Source organism: Gossypium hirsutum, chromosome A02, assembly GCF_007990345.1.
Source record: "Gossypium hirsutum isolate 1008001.06 chromosome A02, Gossypium_hirsutum_v2.1, whole genome shotgun sequence".
In the NCBI taxonomy this organism is placed as follows: Eukaryota; Viridiplantae; Streptophyta; class Magnoliopsida; order Malvales; family Malvaceae; genus Gossypium; species Gossypium hirsutum.
In genome coordinates, this window is record NC_053425.1 from 46,390,783 (window position 1) to 46,404,709 (window position 13,927).

The window sequence follows — 13,927 nt, forward strand, 5'->3', positions numbered from 1 at the left end:
AAATGCTCCTGAGACCACCAGAACCTAAAATTGTTCAAAAAAAACCTCAAATTAATCATGTATATTGATAAACTAACCCAATCCCAAACGAGTTATTCAGTAGATTGGGCAACAAAACCTTACATTCAATCAAACAGTGGTAACTTCCACACAAGTAAATCCCCATGATTTCGAACCTCAGAATATTCCTCTAATCGAAAATAAGCACAAAATTTCATTTACAACACTAACCACAAAACCTTAAGATAGCGGTAGAATAGTTACTTACCAACGAACGTACACAACGTCGAACAAAAAGAGCGACAATTGATTAATCGAAAAGGAGAGGAGGAAGGCAAAGAAAAATTTGGCAGAATAGAATTGGAAATTTTGAAGAACGTCAAAATTGAGAAGAAAGCCGAATTTTTGAAAAAGATAAGAATAAAAAACAAAAATAAATTTTATAACCTCCCTAAGTCCCTTAATTCACTCTCCCACTAACCCACTTCTCAAAACTCCAACTGTACTGAAACACTTGTGTAAAAACGAGCAAAAATAAACTCCCATGCTCGCGCAGCGATTCAAACACAAGACCTTCAACAACCCAACACTCAACTTAACCACCAAACCAGTAGGCCCATTCTGATATGGTTTTATAAATAATTTAATAAAAGCCCACTGTTCAAGTATAAGGCTTAAGTTAGAAAAATACCAAAATTTAACAGAGATAGGGCTTGAATTTGGGACCTCTAACACACACCCAGAACACTTAACCACTGAAGAAGATACATATTTGTGTCACATTTTAATAAAAAAATAATTTTGAGGCGTTAAAACCCTACCCCTTAAAAGAAATTTTGACCTCGAAATTTACTTGATCAGAACAGATGAGGATACTGCTGACGCATAGCATCTTCAGGATCCCACGGGGCCTCCTCAGTGCTATGATTCTGCCACAGCACCTTCACTAATGGGATAGACTTGTTCTGAAGAACCTTTACCTCGTGATCCAGAACCTGAACCGTATCCTCCTTGAAGGTCAAATCTGGCCTAACCTCAATCTCCTCAACAAAGACAATATGAGTAGGATTAGAGTGATAATGCCTCAACATCGAGATGTGAAATACATCATGAATATGGTCTAGCTTTGGAGGTAACTCCAACTGGTACGCGACCGGTCCCACTCGCTTCAGAATTTGGTATGGCCCGATAAACCTAGGGCTCAACTTGCCATTGTGATCGAACCTCAAAACCTTCTTCCATGGTGAGACCTTAAGAAACACAAAGTCCCCCATAGAATACTCAATCTCACGTCTCTTTAGATCATCATAAGACTTCTGTCTGTCAGAAACAGCCTTCAAATGATTACGAATCAGTCGGACCTTATCCACAGTCTCTAAAACCAACTCAGGACCCAAAACTCGACGTTTTCCCAACTCAATCCAACACAAAGGAGTACGACACTTACGACCATACAGAGCCTCGTAAGGTGCCATCTAAATATTTGACTAGAAACTATTATTGTAGGCGAACTCGGCTAACAACAGATAATCCTCACAATTGCCTTGAAAATCGATAACACAACTCCTTAACATATCCTCTAGTATTTGAATTACCCTCTCAGATTGACCATCGGTCTGAGAATAGAACGTAGTACTGAAGTCCAATCTCGAACCCAGAGCCTCATGTAATTTTTTCTAGAACTAAGACGTGAAGCGAGGATCTCTATCAGAAATGATTGAGACTGGTAACCCATGCAGTCTCACTATCCCAGAAATGTAGAGCTTCGCCAACTTCTGAAGAGAAAAGTCAGTCTTAATCAGAACGAATTGCGCAGACTTGGTTAATCGATCCACGATGACCCAAACAGAATCCTTCTTTGTACATGTTAGATGCAAACTACTAACGAAATCCATCGTTACTCGCTCCCACTTTCATAGTGGAATCTTAACCGACTGCAGCAAACTCAAAGGTAACTGATGCCTAGCCTTAACCTGCTAGCATGTCAGATTTCGTGCCACAAAATCAGTAACCTCCTATTTCAACCTCGACCACCAATACAGTTCTCGAATATCTCGGTACATCTTTTTCCCACCAAGATGCATAGCATAAGGGCTACTATGCGCCTCTCTCAAAATAGATTGCCTCAGGTCAGTATCATTCGGTACACAAATCCGACCACGAAAATAGAGTACCCTATCATTATTCAGCCCAAAGTCCCTAGTGTAACACCCCTAACCCCGTCCTATTGCCGGAACAGGATCAAAGAGTATTACTAGTTATTTCAGTACATTTGCACTAAAACATGATTAAATGCAACACTAAATAGCTAATCATATCTTTAATGGACCCAAAATACTTATTAAGTATAATTAAAACAAACCGAGGCTCGATTGGAAGCTCAGAAAAGTTTTCGAGCAATTATAAAATTTCTTCTTTTGAATAGTACCACACGTTCGTGTGGCTAACTTAACACGCCCGTGTAGCTTAGCTCGTGTGCAACACTGACTTTTAAACACAGTCATGACCCACGCCTGTGTAGCTTGCCCGTGTACTAAACTGACTTTAAAACACGGCTGTGGCAACCTAGGCACACGCCCGTGGACTAACTTGGTGGTAACTATTTAGGTGCAAGGGACACACGGCCTAACAACATGCCCATGTGCAAGCCGTGTGTCTCACACGACTTGGTAACACGCCCTTGTGACAACCATGTGGACTCGAAATGAACCTTATATTTTAATACTAACATATTATTTGCCTACCATCATATATAGCAAACAAGCCTAACTACATCATCACATCAAAAACATAGAACATGACATGAAAAAAAAAATTAAACTTATAAACCACAATGAATAAAGGCCACATCTCATGGCTATATACAATAGCTTGATGTAGGCCAATACATTTGGCCAAATCATAATAATAATAATACATGACATGAAACGAACTTCCTATACATGTCACTCACTCGATATTTCAAATATTTGAATTAATTCTCCCAAAAGTGATAGCTTGATAGTGTGATTCTACCTTCGACGACCTCCAACCCCGAGCCGACCTGTCAATACTAAAGAAATGGAGATGAGGGGTAAGCTTTACGCTTAGTAAGTCCATATTAAATTAATAAGCAATTACTAACATGCTTCTCAAGATAAAACACTATAATTGTAGAATTACTCATGTTCAGGTTAAGTTGTTTTATCGAGTTATAGTTACTAAATCATTTATATCTGGATCTACAAAACTCCAAATTTAGTTTTGTTAATTTTCCTTGAAACTAGACTCATATAAATTTCTTCCATAAAATTTCCAGAATTTTTGGTTTAGCCAATTAGTACTGTTTATTCATTAAAATTTCCCCTATTTCACTGTCCAATAGTTCTAACCTCTCTTCACTAAAAAATATTTATCTCATATTTCGGGACTCGTATGATGTTCCTGTCCATTCCTACTGAAAGTAGGCTCATTGAGGATTCTATTCATATAAATTATAACTCATAATTATTTTTTTAAAACTTCTAATGATTTTCTTATCTCAAAATAGGGGATTTCTGAAATCATTTTGTCTCTGTCTCACAAACATTTAAATATATCATAATATAGAAATATTTTGGTTATACCGTTTATTTTATGAGAAACTATACTTGACAAGCTTTAATTCCATATTTTATTCAGTCTTTAATTCAATTTCCACAATTTTTGATGTATTTTTATAGTTGGACTACTGCGATTGTCCAAACTGTTCCAGTGCAATATAATCATAATCACCATAGAATTGTCATAAAAATTATTCTCATAAGCATCAATCATTCATTTGCATTTTCATCACAATTCCATTTGATTTCACATGTTAAATACATGTTCATAGGTTTCAAGTACTTACCTGTGCTATCTCTTAGCACAACTGCTCATTCAAACATGACAATCATAGGCATCATATTAATATCATATATACATAATCAAGTCTATCATGGCAAGAGCTTTTAGTTCATTTCTCATAAATATCATTCAATTATCACATTTCACTCATTAATCCATTATATTCCAAGCCTAATATCAGTCAATATTTTTCAGTATCCATCGATTATTCAATAACGGTCAATTGTTCAGTAACAGTCAGTCTTGCAGTAACAATCAATTATTGAATACCTTTATTTACCCCTATTAACATGACTCGAACCTGGACAGATACACGGATCCAACCCACACACCGGGATAGCATATAGTGTTTCATCAGCCGAAGCCGGAATACACCATATCGATAACAATAATGGTAACAGTAACAGTAACAGTAGCAGTACACAGAGCACCTCATCGGAACAAATCCGAAACAATAACAGTAACAGTAACAGTAAGGTACGGAACAGATCAGAACAAATCTGGAACAGTCACAGCGGTCGGTACTTATAGTGTCTCATCGACACAAAGTCGGAATATCCCTGAACACTTCCAATCCTATGACATGCCAATTATATCTAACTAGCCTGACAATGTTAATAGGGTATTCAATTACGTTTCACTTTTCAAATAACAGTCAATGTATATTTCAAATCAATATTCATACAATAATAATAACAATTGTCTTCATTTTCATTTATCATGTACTTTAGATAATTATCAAGACAAATACATATTAAATTTAGTTTATAGAAATACAAACTTACTCATTTCATTTAAAACATTATATTCAATGCAATCATTGCAAGATATATTTCATGTACAACAATAATAACATGAATAATAGGCTTATTAAATCACACGAACTTACCTCGGATCCAAAAACAACAATTTACCATTCTAGTCCACAACTTGGTATTTTCCCGATTTTAGCCTGAATTTCAATTTTCCTTGCTCTATCATTACAAATATAGCCTAATTAGGACTCATATTATTCAAATTGACCCAAAATCAAATATCTAAAAAATTACAATTTTGCCCCTAAACTTTTTCAAAATTACATTTTTGCCCATAGGCTCATAAATTAAACATCATCCTATTTTCTTATGTTCTATTACATGCTATTCATTTTTCCCTTCTATAGCAACATCAAATTCGCACTCTAACATGTACTTATGAACATTAGGTATTTTTACCGATTATGTCATTTTACTCGTTTTCATGTAAAATCGCTTAGCAAAAGTTGTTTAACACAATTTCAAGCTTTATATTCTACCATAAAATATCAAAATAAACACATTTCACCTATGGGTATTTTTCCAAATATAAACCCTAGGTTAAATTATTGCTAGAATAAGCTTAATCAAGTTACTAGGATTTCAAAAATGTAAAGAACTTTAAAAACGGGGCTAAGGATCACTTACAATCGAGCTTGGGAGTTTGAATAAACCCTAACCATGGCTGTTGTTGGTAGAAACAGTTGAATGAAGAAAATGATAGCTAATTTGGCTTATTTCCCTTTTTAATTCTTTTAATTATCAGTTTACCAAAATGCCCCTAACTTAAAAGTATTTTATTACACCCATTTCATGTCTATTTTTGTCCAACAATTAACTAATGGTCTAATTACCATTTAAGGACCTCCCATTTAAAATTTCATAACAATTAGACACCCTTAACACGTAGCCTCAACTTTTGTACTTTTTTACAGTTTAGTTCTTTTGACCAATTTGAGTGCCCAAACGTCGAAATTTTCGAACGAAATTTTTCACAAAATTATTCCGTGAAATCGTAGACCATAAAAATATAATAAAAGTAAAATTTCTAAGTCAGATTTGTCGTCCAGAAACCACTATTCTGACTAGACCCAAAATCGGGATGTTACACCTAGTACACCACTCTCAACCTGACAGAACCAAAGACCCAACGATTCATCCTCTAACTGCCTTTTCCAAATCTGTTCTATCCAAGTCGGTTTAACCTACAGCTCAACCAACAAACTTCCATCATCAAACAAACTAAGTCGAGCGAACATTGCTCTCAGATCAATCATTGCCCTACGGCTCAACGTATCGGCCACCACATTGGCCTTGCCAGGATGGTACTCAATAGTACAGTCACAGTCCTTAAGCAGCTCAATCCATCTACGCTGCCTAAGATTCAACTCTTTCTGAGTCAAGAGGTACCTGAGGCTTTTGTGATTAGTATAGAGAGTGCACTTCACCATACAGATAATGCCTCCAGATTTTCAAAGCAAAAACTACAACGGCCAATTCCAAATCATGCGTTGGATAATTTGCCTCATCCATCTTGAGCTGATGAGATGCATAGGCCACAACCTTACCATCCTACATTAGAACACAACCCAAACCCACATGGGACGTGTCACTGTAAACCACAAACTCCTTCCCAAGTTCAGGCTATATCAGAATAGGAGCCTCAGTAAGAACAATCTTGAGCTACTCGAAGCTCTCTTACTGCACATCAGTCCAGAGAAACGAAACACCCTTACGTAGCAGCTTAGTTAAGGGTGCCGCAATAAGTGAGAAACCTTCCACAAACTATCGATAATAAACCACCAAACCTAGAAAACTGCAGATTTTCGACACATTCTTAAGTTGTTTCCAATCCAGTACAACCTCGATCTTTTAAGGATCAAATCGAATCCCCTCAACAGAAACTACGTACCCTAGGAAAGTGACTTCACGAAGCCAGAACTCACACTTACTGAATTTAGCGTAGAGTTGCTTTTCACGCAGGATCGAAATTACAACTCTAAGATGCTCATCATGCTCATCTTTCGTCTTAGTGTATACCAAGATGTCATCGATGAAAATTATGACAACTAATCCAGATAGGGTTGAAACACGGTCATCAGATCCATAAATGCAACTGGTGCATTCGTCAGCCCAAAAGGAATAACTGGAACTTGTAATGCCCATACCGAGTCCTAAATGCAGTCTTATGCATATCCACTTCCTTAACCCTCAATCGGTAATACCCTGACCGAAGATCGATCTTAGAAAACACAGAAGCCCTCAGAACTGATGAAATAGGTCGTCGATCCACGAAAGTGGATAAGTGTTCTTAATGGTCAGCTTGTTCAACTATCGATAGTCTATACATATCCTCATGGTCCCATCCTTGTTCTTAAAAAACAGAACTAGTGCTCCTTATAAAAACACACCGAGACATATAAAACCACGGTCCAAAATTTCTTGCAGTTGAGCCTTAAGCTCTGTAAGCACCTTCGGTGCTATATGGTAGGGGGAGGTAGACACCGGAGCTGTACCAAGAAGAAGCTCAATCCCAAATTCTACTTCCTGATTCAGAGGTAAACTCAGTAGCTCCTCAAGAAAGACATCTAGAAAATCCCTTACAGTTTTGATGTCCTTTATAGTAGAGTCCCCAGAAACAGAAACACTGATATAGGCCAAGAACGCCTCACATCCCTTACGAACTAGTTTCTCAGCCACCAGTGCAGATATTACGTTAGCCAAATAATTCTGACATTCTCCAATCATGGCCACCTCATTATCCCCAATTTTCAAGACAGCCCTCTTAATCGCACAGTCCAGACTGACATGGTGCCTGACCAACCAATCCATACCTAGAATTAGGTCGAACTCTCCAAACGGTAGCTCTATCAGATTAGTCAGAAATACCAACCCTTGAACCTCTAGCGGAACATCTCTATACAGTTCGCTAACTCGAACCAATTGCCCCAGTGGACTCAGTATAGTCACCTCACTAGAAATACTCTCAACCAAAATCCCCAAGTTTCCAGACATAGGGCTAGCTACATAGGAATGTGTGGAACCTATGTCTATCAAAGAAAAATAAGGTACATCATATTAAGAACGTACAGGTAATGACGTTTGGAGCATCTCTGTCCTCTTGGAAATGAGCAGCATAAATAAGAGCAGGCTGCCTTGCCTCAGTCTGTCTAGCTCCTCTGCTTCGTGCCCTCTGTCCACGGCCCATATCGTTACCACCCCTAACCTAACCACAGCCCCATTGGTGGCTGCTGAATTATCCTCTGTGGCTGTGCAGTACTAGAACCCACAGCTTGCATCTGATCGGCCCTCAGTGAACACTCCTAAATGCGGTGCTCTAAAGACCCACACCTTAAACATGCCCCAGTCCTCCTCCAACACTCACCTTGATGACATCTACTACAATCTCCACACGGCTGCAATCCAGTAGGAGCTACAGAGGGCCCAGCTCTAACTGGCTTATCAGTCTTGGCCTTTTTCTTAGGCCTATGTACCGAACTCGAAGGCTCCGAATCCCTCTTATTCTTACTCCTCTCACAATCTCTATTTTAGCACTCAGCGCACTTAACCTCTTTGACAATCTTTGCATTCTCTACCAGAACGGAGAACTCTCGCTCCCTCTGTGGAGCTATCAGTACCTTCAGATTATCCCTAAAGCCATCTTCAAAATGTACACATCTCTCATATTCAAACGCCACCATACCTCGTGCATAGCGACTCAATCTTAGGAATTCGGCATCATAACCGGCCATTAATCGGTCTCCCTACATGAGGTTCAGAAACTCACGCTTACGAGTATCGATGTAACTTGTTCCGACATACTTTACTTTGAAGGCAAACTTAAAGAACTCTCAAGACAGACGATCGGGCTGTGTGCCCTCCTTAACAGTTAGCCACTATTGATAAGCCTCATTACTTAGCAACGAGACTGCAGCCTTCAATTTCTGCTCAAGGGTACAGTCCAAATCATCCATTATCCTCTCAGTAGTAGCCATCCAGTACTCAGCCACATTAGGACCAGAGTCGTCCTGTAATTGACCCTCGGCCCCAAATCCAGTGTTAGGCCCAGCGACCCTCTTTAGTATCCTTAACATAGCCTGGGACAATGCATCATCCCCAGCCATGCGATCTTAAGACCCGGTCTTAGTACTAGGTGACACTGGCGTTGCACTAATATCCATGTTCGGCATGTTGCCCATAGAAGAGGACACAGCTAGAGCACCTCTACAACCTCTACCTCGGCTTCTAGTACCACATCCACAGATACCTTGTGTGCTCATGTCTATTCGGATTTGTCTGTATTACAAAATTTATGAATTAGTTACAGTTCTAGTATTTATTAACAGATGTTTTATGTAAAGCAGTATCATAAATTCAGAGTTTGTTTTTTGCAAGTATAGTCTCTATCAGTTTTAGTTTCACTAAAGTGGCAATATACACTAACTAAAGTGTTTTCAGAACAGACTATCTATATTATCATAGCAGTTTATTAGAATACTTACAGAATCAGCGTCGGAGACTCGGTGTACCATATTCTCAGTCGATTCGTTTCAAATTATTTGAAAATCAGTTCTTTAAAAACCAAGCTTTAAAACCCAAAATCCATAATCGAGTTTTGTAACCTGGCTCTGATACCAATAAATATAACACTCCAAATCTAGCCTAGACGTTATGGCCAAATTTGGTGATGTCACATGGAATGGAATTTGAAATCGAAGTTATCAAGTGAAAACCGTTTCCGTTTATTAGCTTTGATTTATCTTTCGTCCATTCCAAAGCTATTTTCTCGTTAGTTTGATTCATTTTAAAAAACATATTCTGTAGTGGAAGCTTTTTAAACCGTAATATTTTAAGAAAATCGTTCATGTTTATGAAAAACGTTGTATTTAATAAAACTGAGTTTTTGTTGCAGTTCTAAAGTTCATGAAGACAGTTAAAATCCAAAACAAAGACAAACAGCCCAAAAGTCCCAAATTACATCAAAAATACCCCAGAAAGCGAATAGGAAATAAAACCATAAATGAAACTAAAATCGTTCACTCGACATGTGGTCACCGTTGAGCCCTCCGGGACACCAATCCGTCTAAGTTTGGAGATTACCTGTACAGATAAAACAGAAAGGGGTGAGTTTACGTAAACTCCGTGTGTAATCCTCACAGAAATTATGCAAATAGCCAAACAACAGTTATCAATCAAATACAGTCTAGGGCCTAACCCCATTACAGTTTCAGATATAGTTTAGGCCTTAGCCCATTCAGATATAGTTTGCATACAGTAACAGAAATCAGTGTCCTACCCACCAGTCTCTACACACCATCTCTGACCATCACTACACATTATGTGGGGTTTAAAACACTCACCTAACCCTACATTCCAAGTCGTACCAATTGCGGCACTTATCAGTAATATTGTAGCTGAGTTGCCAGATAATAGGTGTGAAAGCCTTTCAATACGCTTCCTCCAATAATCAATCATCCTACCCCAATGCAGATGCAACTAAACATGCTCAATGCAAATATATAGAAATACATGCTTATATGCTAATATTCAGTTATCAGTCATACATACAGATCAGTAAACATGCATAAATTTAACATGCTCAATACATATTTTGAATATTCAGATCACACGATTTTGGGTCTAAGTAGGGCTTATCGACCCTACAATAGGTTCACACTCGACTTGGGTGGGCCGTGCAACCATAAGAAACATTTTAGCTAAATAGGCCCACACGCCCATGTGGTTTGCCCGTGTGGCCCACACACCCAGATTGGCCTTGGCCCGTGTGGATCACACGGTCTGGACTAAACTCCATACGCCTATGTGGACTACCTGTCTGGGCCCATACGCCCAATTCGGTTTAGCCCATGTGGCTCACACAGCAACACCTCGACCATTACAGCTGTGTCTTGTGCACGACCTAGCCTTCGTCGATTACACAATCGTGTTGTCACACAACGCCTACCACACAGGTGACCACACGCTCGTGTGGCATCGACAATAGTCTTTTTTGGCTTTTTTTGAAAGCTCAATTTCTGCATTTTGGGTACACACCCGATATCGATTCACTATAAAAATGCTCCCGAGACCACCAGAACCTAAAATCATTTAAAAAAGCCCTGAATTAATCGCTTAAAACATTAAACTAACCCGATCCCAGATGATTTATTCAGTAGATTGGGCAACCAAACCTTACCTTCAATCGAATAGTGGTAACTTCAACACAACGAAATCCCCGACGAATGATTTTGAACCTAAGAATCTTTCTTTAATCGAGAATAAGCACAAAATTTTCGTTACAACACTAACCACAAAACCTTAAGATAGCGGCGGAACAGTTACTTACCAACGAGCGTAGACAACGCCGCACAAAAAGGGCGACAATTGAAAAATCAGAAAGGAGAGGAGGAAGGCAAAGAAAAATTTGCCAGAGTAGAATAGAAAATTTTGAAGAACGTTAGGATTGAGAAAGAAAGCTGAATTTTCAAAAAAGATAAGAATAAAAGGAAAAATTAAATTTGATAACCTCTCCAAATCCCTTAATTCACTCTCCTACTAACCCACTTCTCAGAATTCCAACTGTACTAAAACACTTGCACAAAACTGAGCAAATATAAACTTTCACGTTCGCGTAGGGATTTGAACACAAGACCTTCAGCAACCCAACACTTAACTTAACCATCAGACTAGCAAGCCCATTCTGGTATGGTTTTATAAATAATTTAATATAAGTCCACTGTTCAAGTATATGGCTTAAGTCAGAAAAATACCAAAATTTGACAGAGATAGGGCTTGAACTTGGGACCTCTCACACACACCTAGAACACTTAACCACTAAAGTAGATACATATTTGTGTCACATTTTAATAGAAATAAAAATAAGAATTTTGGGGCGTTATAATTGCTATGTAGTTCAATGGAAAAAAAAAAGACTTTATAAATATAAAAAATTAAAAGAATATATCACAAAGAACATAAAGATTTCAAGTACTGAAATTGACTTTAAAAATTCAAAAGTAAATATTTTTCAACATTAAATCCTTAATAAAAAGACACATAAATTTTCCTAATAGAGTGGAAAGAAAATTTGTAACACCCCAAACCCGGCCTAGACGTTATGGTCGAATACGGAAGTGTCACATGAACTTGGTTGAAAAACCATTGTCGTTAAGTGAAAACCTTTCCAGTTCATTAGCCTTTATTGCTATTATTAATTTCAAAGCTTTCTTACATTTAATCACTCAGAGATAAAATGTATTTGTAGCGGAAGCTTGTAAAATCGTTGTGTCCAGAAAATCTGTTCAAGATTTTAAAAAACCTTTACTTTTGGTAAACCATCACAGTTGTAAATAAGTAAAAACCAAAAATCCAAAACCAACGTCAAACAATTTAAATGAGTCTAGAAAATACAACCTCAATGCCAAAACTTCATAACCATAAAACAAAATAAAACCATAAAAATAGGTGGTCACCGTTGAGTCCTCCGCTGCACCGATCTGCCTAAAAGTGTGGGTTACCTATACAGACAAACCGAGAAGGGCTGAGTTTACGTAAACTCAGTGTGTAACCCAGCAGATTTAAGCATGTACACATACAGAATACCATAAATCAGGCAGATTCATATTCAAGGTCGGGCCCATGTCAGATGTAGATACAAATTCGGGCCTGAGCCCATTTCAAATGCAGACATAGTTATAGATATGCAAATAAGATATCACAATCCTACCCTCATTCTCTACACACCATCTCTGACCATCCCTACACACCTTGTGGGGTTTAAAACACCCACCCAGCCCTACACACCATGCTTTACCGATGCAGCACATATTAGATAAAATGCAGCCGAGCTGCCAGTTATTAGGCATACTTTACTTTTCAGAACACTTCCTCCAATATACATCATCCAAACCCAATTACAATAACAGAACACATATACAGAATTAACAAATAAATCATACTTAACATTCTTTCATAAACAGGTAACAGATAAACAAACATAGGCATGCTCATAACCATTTTTTAGTCTAACAGATCATTTGGTTATAGGGTTAGATTGCATTTACCAACCCTACGGTAGACCCACAGTTCATTAGGACAACCCGTATGACCCTATGAAAAATTTTAGTACAATAGGCCCACACGCCAGTGTGGATTACACAACTTGGCCCAGTTATTACACACCCGTATAACCCACACTCTCAATCTGGAGTAGCCCGTGTGGTCCACACGGCCATACTCTAGCAATCACACGGTCGTGTCTTGTGCATGGCCTGGCCTACGTCAATCACATGGCCATGTCGTAGCACACAACCTGCCATACAGCCTACTACACAGCTGTCTGGCTTCGACAATGGTGTTTTTTGGCTTCCGCCGAATCTCGTTTTTCTGTATTTCGGGTAAACACCGAGTACTATTTTGCAGCGGATACACTCCCGAGTCTCTCGAAACATAAAAGAAGAATCTCCATTGATGCGCAATTAATTATGGATTTCAAAAATAATAAACTAACAGGAACTTGAGTTACCACCGATGGAGACCCTTCGTTAACACTTGTTAAACCAAATAAACGAATTTTATTGCTTGAAACCTTTGCCTACACCAATAATTACAGTTGAACTCAAATTTCTTAATTGCTCATTACACTACTATGACAAACAAAAATAGAAAACTTACCGAACCCACACCAGTACGATTCATATTACTAAAAGAAAAGATGACTAACGAAAGCAAAATGAAAAGGAAAAAGGGGAAGTTTCAATGGAATTTCAACAGAGTGCTAAGGAAAACAAAACGTCAAAAAGAGAGAGATTTTCAAAAAAAGAAAAGAAAAGAAAGAATGAGGATAATTTCCATAAACCCCATCCCTCAAATCTATCCACTAATCCTACTAACAACCACTACTCAGACTTTTCATTCAACCGAAACTCTACAAGCCAATAGAGCAAAAATATTAGCAATGACACTTGCGCAAAGATTCAAGCACAAGACCTCCAGCAAACTCACACTCTACCTAACCACCAAACCAGCAGACTCATTCTGACATCCAATAGCAAGAATTAAAAATAAACCCGCCCACCAGGGGTAAGGCTTAATTCCAAAAAAAAAACAAAAATTGCTAAAGGTAAGGCTTGAACTTGAGACCTTACACATACACCCAGAACACTTAATCACTGAAGCAGATACATAGTTGTGTCAAAATTTTTACAAAAGTAGACATAAGAAATTTGGGGCGCACCATAAAAGAAATTTTGACCTCGAAATTTACCTGA